Consider the following 19,677-nt stretch of genomic DNA (forward strand, 5'->3'; position numbering starts at 1 on the left):
TGTCTGTTAAGCCCAAGCGCTCTAGGTCCTTATTTAGAGCTTTATTGTCTTTACTTATTTTTTGTCTTGTTGATCTATCCATTGTTGATAGTGGTGTGTTGAAGTCTCCCACTACGTATATGTTTTCTCTGATGTCAGTTTTTCAGAGATGACAATAGTTGTCTGATATGTTTTGGTGCTCCTTCATTTGGTGAATATATGTTAATGAGTGTTATTTCTACTTGAAGCATTGTCCCCTTGATCATTATGTAGTGACCATTGGGGTCTCTTTTTTTCTTTTTGAATTTGAAATCTTTTTATCTGATATAACTATAGCGTTCCTGCTTTCGTTTTTTGGTCCATGCTGCTTGGATTGTTTTCCATCCTTTAACTTTGAGTCTATTTTTATCTTTTGGAGCTAAATGTGTTTCCTGGAGACAGCCAAAGGTTGTGTTTTTGTTTTCTTAATCCAGCCTGCGACTCTGTGTCTTTTTATTGAAGTGTTTAGTCCATTTTACATTTAGAGTTAATATTGATATGTTAGCATCTGTATTTGCCATTGTGTTTTGTCTTTCCTTTGAATTTATTTATTTATTCTTTTATTAACTTTTTTTTTGGCCTTCTTTTGTTGTTATTCGTCCCTCTGAGGTTCTGGCTTTAGGATTCCTTGTAGTATTTTTTGGAGGTGGTGGTTTAGTCGTAATGAAATCCAGAGTTTCTGTTTGTCTGGGAAGGTCCTTATTCTTCTTCATAGAGGAAGGAGAGCTTTGTGGGATAGAGTATTCTTGGTTGGCATCTGTTTTCTTTGGAGTCTGTTGACTATGTCCCTCCACTCTCTCCTTGCCCGTAGTGTTTCTTCAGAGAAGTCTGATGTCAGCCTGATTGGTTTTCCTTTTGAATGTTATCTGTTTCTTCCCCTCTTGTCAGCTTCATTATTTTTCCCTTGTCCTGGATTCTGTGGAGCTTTACTATTATGTGTCTTGCTGTATTTTTCCTCTTCATCATGGAAGTTTGGTGTTCTTCTTGCTTCTTGTATATCAATTTTCAGCTCCTTCTTCACATTTGGGAAGTTCTCTTCAATGATCTCCTTGAATATTTTCTCTGTTCCTACATCTCTCCTCTCCTTCTGGGATTCCTATAACTCTTATATTTCCTTTCCTCATGGAGTCAGATAGTTCCCGAAGTCTTTCTTCATTCTTTTTCCTTCGTACTTCTCTTTCCTTTTCTGTTTTGGCTCTTTATATTTCTGTGTCTTCAAGAGAACTTATTCGTTCTTCCATTTCATCTGTTCTGCTTTCATTGCTTTTCCCAGAGTTGTTTAGTGCCTCCATTAATTCTTTGATCTCCTGCATTTCTTTTATTTCCCTCTTTAGGGACTCAATTTCATTCTTCTGATCATTGATTATTTTCCCTTATCATTGTTTTCCTTTATGATTCTGTCATTTTTTTAATCATGGCAATTTTTAAATTCTCTTTCTGGAATGCTCAGAAGTTCTTCCAAGTTACTGTCGTTGCAATCTGGTGGGTGGTTTTTTTATTTTTGTGTGCTTTTTTCCTGAGGAGTTGCTAGGTTGCGTGTGGTTCTTTACGTCCTACTGTCTGTTTTCTAATTTGTCGTATGCATTTGGACACCGTGTTGCTGGACTGGCCAGCATCATGGGTGAACTTCTCCGCTCTCCTCTGCCTCCTCCGGGAGCTATCTGTCAGTTTCAAGCAGTCTTTACTGAAGGAAGGTCCCTGTTCTAAAATGCCAATGCTGGGACACGCTCCCTGCGCACCTGGTCTGCCCAGCGGTGGGTTCCTGCTCCCTCTCTGGGCTTGGACTGCAGGACAGAAGGGGTCTGGCATGGGTGAACTTCCCAGCTCACCTCTGGCTCCTCCAGGAGCCTTCTGTGGGTTTCAAGCAGTCTTTACTGAAGAAATGTCCCTGTTCTAAAATGGCGATGTGGGACATATTCCCTGCACACCCGGTCTGCCCCGGCGGTGGGTTCCCCCTCCCCCTCTGGGCTGGGACTGCAGGTCAGAAGGGGCCTGTGGTGGGCAAACTTCCCAACTCACCTCTGGATCCTCAGGGAGCCTTCTGCGGGTTTCAGGCAGTCTTTACTGAAGAAATGTCCCTGCTCTAAAATGGCGATGCGGCACATGCTCCCTGCGCACCCGGTCTCAGGCGCACTCTTCTGCATGCCCGGTCTGCTCTGGCTGTGGGTGCCCGCTCCCCCTCTGGGCTCGGACTGCTGGTCAGAAGGGACCTGGCGTGGGCAAACTTCCAGCTCACCACTGGCTCCTCTGGGAGCCTTCTGCCGGTTTCAAGCAGTCTTTACTGAAGAAAGGTCCCTGTTCTATGGGATGTTGGTGATTTTTTTTCTGGTCGCTAGGTGGCGCCAGAGATCTCTCCTGGTGTCCTTGGGGAGCTGTTTTTTTCACCCCATGGGATGGGGAACAGAGTGGGAGTGGTGGGGAAAGCCTCAACGGCCTTGGGGTGCTGTATCTGCCCTGTGCCCCACCGTCGTGGGGAACACATGCCCTGAATTTCGTGCCCTGGGTCTCAGTTCCAAAGCCCTCAGGTCCAGAACATGGGCTGTAGCCCAGTTCAGTGTCCGCAGAAATGGTTCCTTTTGCACCCTGCTCCGTGTCCGGGCGCCTGGTTTCTGATTACTCAGTGAGGGACATTCACCTCAGTGATGGTCCCCGCACGTCTCCCCGCAAGACTAGGTCGCAGGTGTGGGGACCTGGGCAGTCACCATCTGCGTTTGCTTTTCAAGTGCGCCGCTTCTCCCCGCAATCTTACCAGCTGGCCTGGGGCTGTGTGTAGGTCTCCAGAAGTCTTTGTTTTTCTCTAATGGCGCCTGGAGCCGTTGGCTCTCCTCCACGGTGAATCCTGCAGGGTTCTCCACAGCTCCCGTTCATGGGGTGTGGTGACTGAAATAGTTCCTTTCCACTCACAGTCTGCTTGATGCGTAGTTTGTTCTAGGTTGTAGTTTGCATAGGTTGTTTCAGTTTTTTTTTTTTTCTCCCTCCTTTCTGTTGGTTGAAGAGTGCGGACTTTGTGGGTGGGGAAGGGTAGCAGGGTTCTGAGCTTTCCTCCCTTCTAGTCCTCTTTTATGGCAACTTTCTTCTTCGGGTAGTTTGCTGGAGTCTTCCGTTTATCTTCCGTGTCCCAGTTCTCACTGGGACCTGCCACTTTCCTCCCTATTAACTTTTTTTTAATGGGAGACCTTACTCGCAGCGTTTCCTCGCCGCCATGTTGATCTGCCCCTCCCTTCTTTTTTAAAAAAAAAAAAAGTGTGTCTGTCCCTTTAAGGTGTTATAAACCCTTTTGAAACTAGGAACATAAGGACAAAAGTCTTTCGCAAGAAAGAAAAAGACAGCTTTTGGGTTTCAAAAAGTTGAAATCTTACCTTGTCCTCAGTCTTTGCTCTGCTTTTTTTTGGCACATTGCTCACTTGTGCAATTCAGGCACCACAAGGACTCATGGGGGTTCACACCTACAGTTGGGGGATTCCCTTCTCTAGCTGGGGATTCCCTTGTCTAGCTATGCTCTGGGGGGATTCCTGCCTCCTCCCCATAGGCCCCTTTTCTTGGTTCCTCTGGTCAGAGACTTGATGCTTCTCCTAAAGATTAAGCACTTGCTGCTGAGTCTGTGCAGCTCTCACCCCAGGCCTGGTGGTGGGGCTAAACCCTGACAGGAGAGAGGGGAAAAATGGCAAACTAGGTCTGGGAGGGTTGTCTCCCCAAGTTCTGACTCTTCACAATCCACCTACTGGTTTCTTTTCCAGGGTTCTCAGTACTTGCTTCTTATCAACCGCCAGTCTCAGGTTGTGATCAATGGGAGCAATAAGCTCTTAAACTGTAATTTTAAATTTCAAAATAAATTAAATATCATGGCTCAAAAGAAACCAAGTATCTAGAAGTTAGGTTCTCCTCCCCGCCCGAAACCAAACATCCTCTCTAGGGCCTTGGGTTGTTTCTGGAGTATTCTGAATTTGTGTATTAGCCTGAGATGGAGAAAGAAAAGCAGACAGAAGCTTCCTGGGTGGGCTGCCATTATTTTATTAAAGGTGTTCTCACTTATCAGCGAACTGGCACTGAATGCCAGAATTTCAAACCACCACAGAAGTCATTCAACACCTCCACTTGATAGAAGGAGGAAGTGAGACCAACAGAAGAGGGGTGATTTGTCCCACTGATGGGGATGCACATGGCAAAGATGGCCTAGGAAGTGGCTTGTTTATTACACTGAAGACATCCAGTAACCACGCTCTAAGTGCCAACTAATGTGCCAAGCTAACTATTGCAGGTTTCAAAAAGGAGGTGAGGCATGAAGTTGAGGGCATAGAAAGTTTATATAACAAGAGAGAAGGGGCATATGGTAAAACTAAACCCAGGCTATTTTTGAACTTGGAATTTGGTCTAGTGACTTACTCTTTCCTTTATAGAAGTAGTAATAGTACTGATGTAAGTACTAACAGATAAAGTTTGGGTTCTAAGCGACAAAGTTTATAAGCATTTAGCTAATGGCTGGTTCAATGAATGCAGCTTTTTTGGGATTATTGCTATTATTCTTTGAAATTCACAAGTGCTCTCAGAATATTTAAGCATTTGCCATGCTTTGATCTCCAGTGTGAATGAATGCTTAATGAATGGAATTCTTTTACAAGAGCATTCATTGGAGCCCTCAGCTCATTCAGGTGTCTACCCACTTATCAGTCCAGCTTTAAGGGAATGACTCCCTACTCCTCATTTGTACCTCACCCTTGGGGGTTCAGAATGAGAACTTTATCATTTCTGGTATTTCAGAATCATTCAATACATGTCACAGTAGGTACAGGATTCTTTCTAGTATGCCCATCCCCTCCTCTGAGAAAGGTGTTTTCGGTATGGTGGCAAAGGAACAAAAGGGGTGTGCTACCTCTGGGAGGCAAGAAGCCCCTTCCTCAGGCTTCCTCTCCCTGAGTACTTGTCTCCCATTGACGAGAGCAGGTTGTGTTCTCAGATTATTTATTACAAAATAAGAAAGGGAAGTCTGAGGAGATTCACTCATCATAGAATTTTGGCAGCTCATTGCCCAAGATTTACTCGAAGATCCACACAGCAGCTGCAATAGTGACCAGGTAGATGACACCCTCGCTCGAGCCATCCTGGTTCATGGCCAGAGCGATAGCTGCAAACGGTTTCGGGTTGGAGCGTTGGAGAGAGTGGCTGAGATTCAACGATCTTTTCCCTTCCCTTCTGGCCCATATGCCTCCTTCCATCTCAGACCCCAAAATCCACCTCCTGGAGGTAATTAGTGGTGTGTGGGAAAATCAGCTTTTAGAAAATGCCTTCATGCGCAGCATCTCCCGATGTCCCCCACCTCCAGCTTAATAATAGCTTAATAATAGAAACAGCTTAATAATAGCTCACAAATTCTTGGATATTTAGCAATCAACTCTCAAGCTGGCCCAATCCAGCCCCACCACACCACTGATTGTTAGGGTAACCCTGGCCCTAATTGCTGTACTCAGAACAGTCCTGGTTCATGCCTCTTGTCTTGATGTCCCATCCAATTGTTCTGCTCCCTTTCACTCACAAAAGCATCCCAGTGTGGATGTTAAAGAAAATGGTCACCCACGTATTCGTCTCTCTGCTCCTCACAGTCTGCTTCCTTCCCATGTTAAAAACCGTCCCCAGGTACGATTCCACCTGCTTTATTACCATTTGTGGTGAAGCGTCTGCACTCCTCAGGGGACATGCCTGGTTTATATGATGCGTCCACATAACCATAGATGTAGATGCTGCCAGAGCCACCAATGGCAAAGGGCTGTCGCGTCAGCATTCCGTCCAGGGTTCCGTACACCCGGGGAGGCATCACAGGTCAGACTTTACAGCAGCAGATGGTGGAAGTAAAACTTGAACTCAGGAAAAGAAGAAATTTTTATCAGAGGGAATAGGGGAGACGGTGGAAGATTGGGGATGGAGCAGATGAGGTATGGGCACAGGTGGTTTGGTGAGGGGAAAAGTCTTTCATATTAAAAGAAAAAATCTCCTTGACCTGCAGAAGGCCAAGTAGACAAAGGTTGTGACAAAAGTAGAAAATGATGAAGTGCTAAAAACAGAGTGACAATCAGAAGAGTTCAGAGAAACTTATTTGTATTTACATTAGACATGAGACAGACTTAGCACTTTAAGGGCAAATAATATTTAGAAAAGTGGCAGAGGAAGTGATTCATAGAGGTAAAAGGAAATAATATAAATTAGGCACTGCTATTGAGTGACTATGTCACACTAAAGAGAAAATAATCATATTTTGCCTATGTAGAATAAAGGTTACATGTTGAAAGTAAGAGGATATAGGGCTAAAAAGATTATTTATAGAAATTTGGTAGATCAAGAAAGTAAGAAAGTAATAGCTTTAGTTTATTATTAAAGACAGTGGACCACCACTACCGAGTCTTGAGCAAATATAAAGCTGTATATTGAAAATTCCACTTAATAGTTATAGATTATAATACTGAAGAAGAAAAAAATCTTCCTTCCCACTGAGACAAGCAGGTGGTCTCCACTTTCTGCAGTGAAGCCCAGTACCCCATACCCCATGTACTATGCTTTCAAGAGGCAGTCTTTGAAATTCACTGCAGGAATGACATGTGACCTTCACTCCCTTCTGTAGGGGAGGGGAACCGCAAAGGAGGGAGGGCATGTATGGGGAGAGACTCACATGGCCCCGTTGGTCCCAGCCATCTACCAAGAGATGCGCAGACGGGTCCTCCCGATACTTTTAGGGAATGTTCTTCACCACGTTTGCAGCAGCCAAAACAAGTGGAGGTTCTTCCATTTCCATTCTGAAGGAAAGGACAGGCACAGGGTCAATACAACTGCCTCAAGCCCCACCCTCCTGCGCCATTCTCACCATCCCTTGCAAGTGACGCCTGAAACTATAGCTGCGACAGTTCAAACTCCAGCTCCCCTCCCGCATGTATGGGGGAACCATGTCTCACACCACCACTTGGTAAGAAGATTTCAGTTGTTCTCCTCCATTACCCTGACCCCCTAACCCCACTGCCACCCCAATGACGAGTACTCTCTGCTGCAAGGGCCCTCCCCTGTGGGTAAAAGCAGATATCTTTACTTCTCATCCATGACCTTGACTTTTCACAGCTAACCCCCAGGTATTCTGGTGGCCACATCGTCATTTTCTTCCTCGTTATTTGTATTAGGATAGTGATTCATAGTTTTCAAATTGCCTTCACATATTATTTCATTCTCAAAATACCCATATGATGAGGTCTGGTAGGGACTATTATCTTCAGTTTACAAGATGCAGAAATCAACTTCAAGAGGTTGAAGTGCTAGTTCAATGTTACACTCTGGGGGCCCTAGCTGTGTGGAGTGAGGTCCCCAGAGCTTCATACCCAAGGAGTTCCAGCTGGTAGGCAGCCATGTCCGCTATGGCCTAGGCATCAGTAGCTGAACCCGACAGGGCGCAGTAGATGCACTGGTGCAGGGGGGACAGCTTGTCAAATACTCGGTTCATCACTGCCTGGCTGTCGGGAGGGGTCAATAGTCACCAATGTTAGAGCTGCAGGAATTTTTGAGGTTGATCATCCAGTGTTTCTCAACTTTATTGACAAGAGAATAGACAAAGTTAATGAAAGTTACTTTTTGGAATAAAGCAGAAAGCAAAAAACCACCTCAAAATGAAACACAGCAAGCAATAACCAAAATTAGACACATTATCAGGCTTAGATTTTTATAACAAAAGAAAATATTTATATAAGTTGAGAATGATGTTCTTTTTATTGATTTGTCTTGCTATTAACCATCTTGAGGTAGACTAATATAGATCTAATCCCATATACTCATTTTGCACGTGAAACACTTGACCAGGAGAGAGAAAGAGACAAAATCAGTTCAATTTTTGATGATGGAATATTTGTTTATAGGACCATCGTTTCTATTTATAAACATAGATGAAAGGGGGTCCCTCAGACCTCTATCCCTATCCTCTTCTCAGACCCTATTCCTCCCAGGGACAAGCCATATAAGCATTTTACTCTTCTCCATGAATGCAGAGACTAAAACATGCAACCAATATCTTGCAATAACTTTTCTGGAAGGTTAACTCCATTTTCACCAAGCCCCAATCGATTTGTGAATGGGTAAGAAAAGTGTGCATTGGGGGCATTAAATTCTTTCCAAAATCACACATGGTAACTTGTACTTACCCTGAAAACATCTGGGAATTGGAACCTATCACAACACCCCTGTCAAACTCTACTGTCATGATGGTTGTCTGCAGAGACACAGAGGATGCAGTGTCAGCACAGAAAGAGCTTCGATCTCTTCATGTTACAGATGAGGAAAGAGTCCCAGAGAGGGAAGGTGACCTGCCCAATGTCATACAGTAATTTGGGCCAGAGCTGACTCCAGTACAGGTTTCTCTCCATTTACCCATTTTCTCTCCTGTCTCTTGCCGCCACAAGGCAATGCCAGAGCCCATGCTTGAGAAAACACTGGAAAGATTGCATCCCTAAGACCCGGCCTTCTTAAGTGGAACCCTTTCCACTTACAGAGGTGTATGAGGGTCCTAGAGGCACAAGTGTTCCCTTTCAGGGGAGGGCTCAGGGAGACGAACTTACAATCACGGGTGAAGCAGCCCCACAGGTAAATGACCACCACTTCATGTGTTTATTGTGTGCGCAGATACTGTATAGATGACACAGAGCAACTGTGACCTTGGGAAGAAAGCTCAGGTCTCTTTGAGGCCAGAATCTGTGGCCCCCACTTCCATTTAATCAGAAGTGAGCTCTTTTAGTTTATTGAACAATAGAAAGCATTGAGGGGATCATTGGTTAGCAGGGCCATGTGTCAAGGAAGGAGGAAGCAGCAGTATGAGACAGTTTAAAATACAAGTTTCATTTAAAGGATTCTGACCAAGAAGTAGGTAGGTGTTTTAGTAGCCAGGAGAAGAGATCTGTACCAAGATTTTGATTAGGAAGTTTGAGTTGACTTTTTCAGGTCAAGAAAAGCAATTAAGGAAAAGAATTAAGGAAGAATAAAGTTACATATTTTTCTACTGTTGAGTTGGGTGGGGCCTTAAAGATGGATCCGTGGTTCAGGCGAAGAATCTGAGTCATAGACAAGGCAAGTGCTTTGTGAAATTCACAAAGACTAGTGGCAGATCTGGGACTAAAAGTCAAGTCTAATTGCCACTGCTTGTTTTGACTTCTACTGTCTACTTTCCGCTGCTCATCTAACAGCAAAGGAAGATTTTCTAACTTATAAATGGTTTTACTGCTATCTTTTCCAGGCACCATAAGTTACTCTGGTGGCTACTCCCTTAAGACAAAGCTGCCCTCCAGGCAGGAGCGGTGGCAGCAAGCTGGGTGTAGAAGCCGGTCTGCCTTGGGCTGCCACTGGCCCCAGGCGCAAGCTGGGCAAAGTCCGCAGCAGGGTCTGAGAATGGGAAGAGGAAGGAAAGGAAGCGGGGCGGCACCTGGGCCAAGCAGGAGTCCTCTTTCCCCAAGCTCGGGAAGGCCCCACCAGCTCACATGAACCCTCCTGTCAGTGCTGGGGCTATGATTTTCCCCGCCTCAGGGGGCCAGTTTATCAAAGGTCTGTGAGATGAGCTGTCTCTCTTCAATCAGTATCCACATTCCCGTCTCCCAAATGCTGTCCTACTTCATCCAGGGCACCAAACCCTCACCTTCTCCAACTTGAATTAAAAGTCCCTCTCTCCAGTTCAGAATGAAAGCAAAAGGGCATTAAAACAGCTTCCCTTTGACGCCGGCAGCCAAGAGCCAAACCACCCCCTTCGCCGCCGCCTCGCATGCCTGGTCCCTTCGCGGGCCCCCAGAAGATCCCCTTCAGAGCAGAGATGCCTTAAATTCATTGTGAGGTGCCAGCACTGGTGCTACAAGCCACCGCCTCACACTGTTAGACTCCAGGGTCCCCCTGTCATTCACCTTCCCTTCCCCGCTGCTAACCCTCAAACCCAGACTTATTACCCCCGCGTGGCCTTCCCGGCCTGGGGCAGGTCCCGGGTTGGTGCTCCCGCCCGCGGCATCTCTGCGCCGCGCTTCTTGCTGCTCGGGGCACCGGTTCGCGACCCGGGACCGCGCGCCGCGCGCAGCCTCCGGCCCGCCCCTCACCACGCCCTGCCGCCAGGGGGCGCCGGGGGCCCCGAGGGAGCCGCGCCGCGCCGCGCCAACCTGTGCGGGGCCAACCTGCCCGGAGACAGGTGACGCGAGAGCCCCGCCTGAGGCTGGAGTGAGACAGTCAGTAGCGGGTGCAGCGAGGGGGCCACTTAGAGGAAACGGGGGGCTGGTGCCCGTGGTGGCGCCGAGGATGATCTGAAGTCAGGTCTGACCTCAGCGCCCTCTCCCGCAGCGGTCCCGGCGCGCGCGATCCCCAGTGGGCGGACCTCGTGGCCGGCGGCCGCTTTCGCTTTCCTTCCCAATAAACGGCTCCCTTCGGGGCGGCGCGGGCTGCGCTGGTTCCCGGGACTTCCCCAGGGCCCCGCCCCGGCCCGCGGGAACCCGGACACCGCGGCGCCCAGACCCCTGCTCCGGGGTGCGACGCCCCGGGCCCGCGCGCCGATGGCCAGCTCGGGGAGGCCGGCGCCCGGCGGGTGCCTCTGCCCGTCCCGGGCGCCCCTCGCGTGCCTGGGCCCCGCGCTGCTGCTGCTCGCCGACCTGCTGCTGCTGCGGCCGGCGCTGCCCGGGGTCCTCTCCCTGCTGGTGCCCACCGCGCCGCCGCTGTCCCGCCTCTGCCTGGTGGGCCTGAGCCGCTGGGCCGCGCTGTGGCTGGGGGCGCGAGGCGTCCTCTGCGCGGCGCCCGGCTCCGAGGGCGCAGGGGTGCCGGCATGGACGGCTGCTGGGGAGCCGCTGGCGGCGGCGCTGGGGTTGGCCCTGCCTGGACTTGCCGTGTTCCGAGAGCTGAAGTCTTGGGGGCCCCTAGGGTCTCCGACAGCGCCGAGCTCCTGCACTGGGGAAGTCGCCTGGACGCCTTCGCCGTCAGCTACGCGGCTGCACTGCCCGCGGTCGCCTTGTGGCATAAGCTTGGGGGCCTTCGGGGGCCTGGGGATCCCGGGGGTTCTGGAGACACGGTTTGGTTCGTAGACTTCTGGGCTGCCTGGGCTCGGAGATCCGCCGCCTCCCACTGGTTTTGGTCCTGCTGGTCCTCTCCTGTGTCGGGAAGGGGGCTGCGGGGAAGGGGCAGGGGCTGGGGGCTGGGGGCAATCAAGATCAAGGTCAGCAGGGCAGGCTGGTGTGGGTCTGGGAACCCAGCCCGGATCTTGAGGAGACCCTCCCATGTGGAGGAGAGAGTCCTGGACGCCTGTGTGACCCTGTGAAGCTGCTTCATTGAGTCCCTCTGGCAAGCCCTTGCCTTTGTGGCCTAAGGCTCCAGCTTAGATGGAGAGTATCTCACTCTCAGAGATGATGCCAGAGGAGCTCACTCCATAATCTCTAGCCTTCTAATGAAACCCCTAAAGATCTGGTGCAAACACAGCCTTGTGTTTCAGGGTGGCCTGTTCGGTGGAGGGATATCCTCAGGGTCCTCCTCCTCTGCAGCCTCCCAGGACAATAGCGAGTGGTGAAGGAGGGGTGGCTGGGACAGCCTGGGTGGAGCTGAGCTGCTGACACGTGGTGTTGGCCAGTGACCCTCTCTCCTCTCCCTCCCCAGGGGAGATGGTCATCCCCTTCTTCACCAGCAGACTCACTGACTGTATTCTACAAGATGGGGCAGCCACGGCCTTCACCCGGAACATAATTCTCATGTCCGCCCTCACCATAGCCAGGTCTGGGGGCTGAAGATGGAAATTGGGAATGTGGGGCCCTGAAAGAGGGAGTTGGAAGTTGGGGCTGCTGTCCAAAGTGCACTTCTGCAGGGATACCTGGGACGTACTCTGTCTCCTGAACATGCCCTAACCTTCCTTTGCTCCAACTCTCCTTAGTGCAGTGCTGGAATTCTTGGGTGATGCGATCTACAAGAGCACCATGGGCCACATGCACAGCCAGTTGCAGGGAGAGGTGTTCCAAGCTGTCCTGCGCCAGGAAACAGAGTTTTTCCAACAGAACCAAACAGGTTTCACATGGAAGCTCACTCTACATGGCTATACTCTTTATATCCCCATACAACCTCTTTTACACATAGCCATGCTTTGTCTGCTCTCTCTCTCACTCTCTCTCTCTCTCTCTCTCACACACACACACACACACACACACGAACACACTGCTATTTCTTATTCTTGCTACACATCATGAGCAAAATACTTTCAGAAAGACTTAATTTTTCCATCCAAGGCAAGGTTTTCCCCATAAATTTATTCCTATATGTGTATTTAGATAGAAACCACAGAATTTCAAATATGGAAATTTTGAGATCACAGAGTCTAACTGCCTTATTTTATAATGAAAGAAACTGAGGCCTGCACCTTAATGCTGACACTTCCTGTCACATGTGACAGAAGGAAGTGGAGGGAGACTCCCAGTGTTCTGACTCCCAATCTGGTGCACGACACAGTTTCCTAAACTGCATTCCCCATGTTCCCACCAACTCTATTAAACGACCAGCACATTAAGCTCTTCCCACCTATGTGTACAGCATCGGATAGGTGTGGCACAGAAATCTGTCAGAAAAATGGAAATTTACATGGCTATTGATTTCCTTATAGTTAAAATGAAGGGCCTTGGCCAGGCTTTTCTGCGCTAGCACTCATCCTTCCTGCACTGAGATCCCCAAGCCTCCCTCTATACCTCACCATTTTCCCAGCCTCCTTACAAGGTCATGTTGACACCTCTCCCTGGTATTCTTGCCACTGCTAGTCTCCCATCCACTTGAACCTCTCATTCACTCCGCCCTCTTCTCCCCAACTCCTGGCAGGTGCCATCACATCTCGGTAACAGAGGACACGTCCACCGTGAGTGAATCTCTGAGCGAAAGGCTGAACCTACTGCTGTGGTACCTGGTGCGGGGACTGTGTCTCTTGGTGCTCATGCTCTGGGGGTCACTATCCCTCACCCTGTCCCTTACCCTGTCACCCTGGTTTCCCTGTCTCTGCTTTTCATTCTGCCTGAGAAGCTGGGAAAATGGTACCAGGTACGACCAGGGCAATGGCCCAGGTACACAGGCCCCATTCCCCAGACTCAGAGGGCTCAGTTCCTCTAAGATTTCTTCATAACTTTCTTGGCACACTCCCTGATTGTGCATCTGGCTGGGTCTCAGATTGCTCAAAGCTGACCTTCACATTCTCTGTGCTTTTAACTTCAGACCACATCTGTCTTTAAGGATATGATGATCAATCTCAAGGATGTGGCCCCTGACAGCCCCTGAGTCATTTTCCTCTCCTTTGTATCTCTTTAGTCTTAGGGTGTGACTGTCTCCCTTTTTCTTCTTTCCTGTCCCTCTCTCCCTTTTCATCTTTAATCTCCAGCCAGGTAACTCAGACACTAGTGTCCCTTATGGTTTTCCAACCCTGTGTGACATCTCTTTTCTGTGTCTCCACAGATGCAGGCCACACAGAAGCAGGAATCTCTCGCACAGGCCAGCCAGGTGGCCATCGAGGCGCTGTCTGCTATGCCTACAGTCCGGAGTTTTGCCAATGAGGAAGGAGAGGCCCAGAAGTTTAGACAAAAACTTCAGGAATTGAAGACACTTAGCCAGAAGGAGGCCTTGGCCTATGCATTTGACACCTGCTCCACCAATGTGAGCACCCGGGGATGCCTGGGTCCATTCCCTTTCCCTACTCCTCCTCTGAGTGGTGGTTGGTTTGGTGTCTTCATCTTATCAACCTGAGGCCCAGTTAGCCCGCTCAGTGTGCCGCACCCGCTCCCTCTGTTACACACGGTGGCCTGCTTCTTTTCCCAAGAGTACACAAACTGGGGAGCGGCCACGTCTTTCAGTCTAGGGCCTTCCTTTGGCTCCCACGGGGGGCGTGGGGAGCCATGGATTCCTGCGCCTGGGCCTGCTTCATGTTAGGACTGTGTGGGTGTAACAGCCCTGGGAATAGTTGGAGTCAAGGATGAGGGGCATTTGTGATGTCACTGAAAGAGAACTAGACCAGCAGTTCCTGACTTGATGCCACTGTTCACTGGAACTGGGACCATGGGCAAGTGACTTGCCTTCTCTAGATGGTTTACTCATTTGAAAAAATGAGAATGGTATCAATTTGTTCTTAGGGCTTTTGACATCAATAGTAGATGACATTACATTCATGAAAGTCTTTGGTGCAGAGCTAAGTGCTCCAAGCAATGTGATGATGGTGGCCGGGAGTAGCCGGGGATCGAACTGGCTGCAGAGGCTGCGGGCAGCTTTGCAACCCAGCGCTCAACCGGGTAGGCCCTCTATGTTATTTTATTTTTTTTCAGTGAGTTAAGAAATGCCTTAATTACTTGAATTTTCTCCTCCTTAGTAATTTTGGTTATATTTTTGTTATTATTGTTTGTTTGTCATTGGAGTTAATTTTCTGTGTATTTCCAATCTGTTTCATGTTGCGTAGTTTGTCTTTTTTTTAATTTTACATACATACACACATGCACACGAATTAGGCAAGGTAATAGCATCTTCATTCCTGGAAAGCTGAAATTACTCTTTTGCTACAGGGCAGGGAGGGGGCACCCCAGGCCCCCAAACCTGTCTGCTGTAAATAAGTTCTGCCATCCCCTGCAACAAGACAAAACGTTTTGTTAGACCTTTAACGGACAGGAATTTTAATACAACTAGTGTACAACAAAGAAAAGACAAAGAATATGGTTTCCAAATCCAGAACCCAAAGTTTCCCATCCCCTTGTGGGTAAAAGTCTAGCCAAAAGGATTGGCCCAGAGCAAGGCCTGAAAGCCTGCCACAAGTCTAAACACCTTCGGGGGGGGGGGGTGGTGGGAACCATAAAAAAGATTAGGAAAGAGATAAATCTGGAAGGAAAAGAGCAAAATCAAAATCAAGATTAACGTTGGGCCTTCCTGGTGGCTCAGGCAGTTGAGCGCAGCGCTGTGGGGCTGTCTTTAGCCTCTGCAATGCCGGTTGGATCCCCGCCGGCCTCGGAGCAACTCACATGGGGAGCAGACCTCTCCTGTCTCCACCACTGCTCCCCTCGGGCAGTATATTTCGTCAGTCTGCCTGTTGTGTTCCCCACTCAGTCTCTGGTGAGTCCTCTCACCCTCCTGTGCATCTAGTCTGTACCCTGGTTCTTGTATAAATAAATCTTATTTTTTTTTTTTTAAAGATAACCGCTGCCATTGTTAGCCTCCCCACCGTCTCTCACCCCATCTTTTTCAACTAGTCCAAGACCAAGAAGCAAGTACAGCTTTTTCACGTGTCTCTCTGCTCCATGTGTCTCCTCCAGGTCTCCTTCTGGCTTTCTCTCCTTCCTTCTCTCCTTCCTCCTTCCTTCTCTCCAGTCTCCTCTCTAGCTGCTGCTTCTCCCTGCTCAGCTCTGCACTTCTTGGGTGGGGCCGGAAACTGGAACCTCCCCTTTACCTTAGGACCACCCTCTTACACTTTTGTCAGACTAGCCTATAGAAAGTGCCCTCTTATTGGAATGGCATGATACACAATATCTAATTTCTGTTTGTGTGTATTTGGAACTGCTGAAAAATGATAAATTCATCACTCATTGGCCTCATTAAGAAATCCATTTTGGGGGGGCGGAGCAACATGGCGGTGAGGAGACGCTGCGAGTAAGATCTCCCATTAAAAAAAAGTTAATAGGGAGGAGAAGCGGCAGGTCCCAGTGAGAACTGGGACACGGAAGATAACGGACGACTCCAGCAAACTATCCGAAGAAGAAAGTTGCCATAAAAGAGGACCAGAAGGGAGGAAAGCGCAGAACCCTGCTCCCCTCCCCCACCCACAGAGTCGGCACTCTCCGACCAGCAGAGAGGAGGAAAACAACAAACAAACTAAATTGTTAGGGGAAGTGATGTCCTGAGTTAATCCCATACAGGCTTTGTGGACTCCACCCCCACTCCAGACTAAAGCCATCAAGACTCTGGGAAAGACAAATCCCATCACCACCAAGGGAGGGTGGCTGGGACCTGAGGGTGGAGTTGGGCAGCCAGGTTACGTATAAAAAACCAAACACGTGGGCCTTGGGCTCTCTCTGGCTCGCGATCGGTACCGACCTGGGCCGGCCGGTTTACGCAGGCTGCCTGGTGTGGTACCCCCCACCCCGGAGGGGTCACCACGTCTGAGGAGGTGAACGTGCGGACACACGTGGGTGCAGCGCACTGTGGCCCAGAACTGCCGATCAAGCGATCCTCCTGCCTCAGCCTCCCATTGGTGCCCAGCGTGGTTTCCAAGTTACACCCGCGGTTGACCAGCCCAAAGTAACATTCCTTGCGTTGGTCACCATAAGCGCACTAGTTCTGCAGGACTAGCAGTATAATATTTGTCTCTAGTCCTGAAAAGTCTGTTTTTTTTTTCCCTGTGCGTACAGCCCTTGTGGGTGCGTTTTGACTCAAATATGGCCTCAACCATGAGCCTATACAGTTTCATCCCTAGCCTGAGTTCTTTCAGTTTCCTTCCGGCCTTGAATTTGAGTAGCCTTCTTCCATTAAATATCACCACCAGTTTCATTAATATAAATAATTTGATGAAGCCTGGTGTATGGCACGTGATTTTACTATTGTATACGTACATGGGTGGTTTACAAGCCATCCCTTTACAGACTGTGCTTCTGGGTGGTTTTTTGGTAATATGTGTAAGCGCAATTTGCTACATTCTTGTTTCTGTGAGAGGTAGATGTTCTACTTCACATACTGAGAATGTGCAACAACACATTCAGGCTCTTAACATAGCCATGCAACAACAAATTCAGGCTTTTAACGTGGCCATACAACAACAAAATCAGGCTTTTGATTTAACGATTAAGAGTATAAGGGATGAAAATCGTAACGTTTTTGAGTCAGCTTATCAAAGCATGCTGTATCAAGTGCAACAACAAAATCGGACTTTTGAGTCAGCTTTTAAAGGTATGCAGGACCAAATACAGGCTGCCCTCCATAAATTAGATATGGCGGAGGCGAAGGCTAGGCTAATGGTGCAGAGAAAGGATAGACCTTCCCCTTTCCATGAGGACAGCCAGCGAGCAGAGTTAGAAGAGGAGCAGCATCATATTTTAAATACTTTAAATACCTCAGGACAAAATCCTCTTCCACGTGACAAAGCCCTCCCGTGCAGACCCCTGAGGCTGCACAGCCTCCACTGCCCTCTGGGGAGGACACTAAAATGGCATCTCCTCCCCACACTAGACTCGGCACCCATTTTGGCAGGAAGGATCAACCTGAGGCAGGGCAGTTTCCCCTTTGCCAGATGCCAATGGGTGGCTTTAATGAACATGGGAGACCTGCTGGGTACTTTTGGTCGCACCATCCGTTCAGTACTGCGGACCTCCTAAATTGGAGGAGCTCTGTTCCCTCGTACCGGCAGGCTCCCAAGAGGATGGCGAACTTGTTTGCCTCTATCTTTGTCTCCCACCACCCTAACTGGGCAGATATACAGTCCATGCTGCATACTTTATTAACGCTGGATGAGCAGAGGATGGTATTCAGGAAAGCCAGGGAGGAGGCTGACCGTCTCCACCAACAGGATAGGCAGTCCCCAGAGCCAGAGGTTGTTGTCCCAGAGAGAGATCCCGGATGAGACCCTAACAATGGAGGAACGGCGATGTTGGATTTGTATAAAAAATGTTTATTGGTAGGACTGCAGCAGGGGATCCCCAAAGAAAAAAACTTTAACAAAATATTGCAACTCGAGCAAGGAGCTAATGAGGATCCGTCAGAGTTCCTTGAGAGGATTATTCAAACATACACTAACCACACGGACATAAACCCAGATGCCCCAGAAAATGCTCGTCTGATCACTATGGCGTTCATTACCCATAGTGCCCAGACATAAAGAAAAAGTTAGCTAAGGTGGACGGCGTCACAGAGATGAGTCCGTCCCAGGTAGTGGACCTGGCATTTAGGGTTTATAATAATAGAGAGGACAGGAGACCAAAACCTGCGACTGTTATCTTACAAAGAGAACACAGAACAGGGTTTCAGAGAAACAATAATGGACAGAGACGTGAACCCCTAGGAAGAAATCAGTGTGCTTTCTGTAGGGAAGAGGGACATTGGAAGTACAGTTGTCCCAGGTTACAGGGAAGCGGCAGATGCAATAATTATAGAAGGCAGGATAGAAGACAGAGAACCCCAAGATATGATGATTCACGTAGGGGTTACAGAAGGGAATATAGAAGGAGTACACAGAACCAGGAACCAAGGAGAGAGGAAAGAAGACAAATGTTAGCACAGAGTGGAGGCTCAGATGATGACAGGGAATACAGACAGAGAAGGAATCGAGAGCCCAGTACAGAGGACAGGAGACAAATGACAGCACGGGGTAGAGCCTCAGGTGAAGATAGGAGAGAATATAGACAGAGTAGAAGGAATCTAGAACCAAGTGCAGAGGAGAGGAGACAGATGATAGTTCATGGAGAAAGTTCAGATGCAGAATAGGGGTGCCCGGGGCTCCACTAGATCTAGGGAAGCCCATTAGAATAACCCCTCAGAGCCCCGGGTAACACTCGCTGTGGGGATCCTGTCATTGATTTCTTGGTGGACACTGGAGCGACATACTCAGTTTTGAATTCGAAATTAACTAAAATGAGCAAAAAGACTGCAGCAGTCATTGGGGTTACAGGGAAGTCACAACAGACACCCTTCCTGCAACCTTTGGAGTGCCGGCTAGGCACCACACAGCTCCCTTGGTCGTGACCTTTTAAGTAAGCTCAACGCACGAATTATATTCTCACCAAAACATCAGAGGCTTCACCTGCAGGTGCCTCCAGAGCATGCTCTGCGGTTCCAGATGTTACTTACTCAAGATGTTCCACCGAAAGGTGAAATTTTACCTCCAGAAATAGTTGAAAGAGTAAGAAAATGGGTATGGGCTGATGGAACCCCAGGACGTGCGAAAAATGCGGAGCCTGTAAAAATAGAGTGATAGAGGGGAGCAGAACCCCGAGGAGGAAGCAATACCCCTTAAAGGAGGAAGCCTTGAGGGGAATTGAGCCAGTATTGAAAAGGTTCCTTCAATCTGGACTCATTTGGCCCTGTCGCTCACCGTACAACACTCAGATTTTGCCAGTGAAGAAACCCCATACAGGCGAGTACCGTTTTGTCCAAGATTTAAGGGCCATTAATGACATTGTTCGGGATTTACATCCCACTGTGCCTAATCCCTACACCTTATTAACTGCCATACCTGGTGACTTTGGGTGGTTTTCGGTATTAGACCTGAAGGATGACTTTTTCTGTATCCCAATAGATGTCCAGGATCAACCGCTTTTTGCCTTCGAATGGCAAGACCCTAAGTCCAAGAGCACTCTCCAGTATTGCTGGACTGTGCTTCCACAGGGGTATAAGAACTCCCCAACTATTTTTGGGGAAATTCTGGCCAGGGATCTCAGGAAGGTTCAATTAAACCAGGGCGTCTTGTTGCAATACGTAGATGATTTATTGATTGCAAGTCCAGACTACAAATCTTGTCTGGAAAATACCATAGTGGTACTGAACCACCTGGCAGAATGTGGCTATAAGGTGTCACCTCAAAAGGCACAGATCTGTAAACAAACGGTGACGTATTTGGGGTTTGAAATTAAGAAAGGCAGACGGAGCTTGATGACGGAAAGGAAACAAGTAATTTCAGCCCTTAAAGTCCCCAGCAACCGGCGA

The 19,677-nt window shown here is 48.6% G+C and overlaps 2 pseudogenes; one reads left to right on the top strand and one right to left on the bottom strand.

Annotated features, from left to right (window-relative positions):
* Positions 1 to 5,012: 5,012 nt before the first annotated feature.
* Positions 5,013 to 10,024, bottom strand: LOC119252088 (proteasome subunit beta type-9-like; annotated as a pseudogene).
* Positions 10,025 to 10,556: 532 nt separating this feature from the next.
* Positions 10,557 to 15,471, top strand: LOC119251265 (antigen peptide transporter 1-like; annotated as a pseudogene).
* The last annotated feature ends 4,206 nt before the right edge of the window (positions 15,472 to 19,677 follow it).

Source organism: Talpa occidentalis, unplaced genomic scaffold, assembly GCF_014898055.3.
Source record: "Talpa occidentalis isolate TD23 unplaced genomic scaffold, MPIMG_talOcc4v2.1 talOcc4.2, whole genome shotgun sequence".
Lineage (NCBI taxonomy): Eukaryota > Metazoa > Chordata > Mammalia > Eulipotyphla > Talpidae > Talpa > Talpa occidentalis.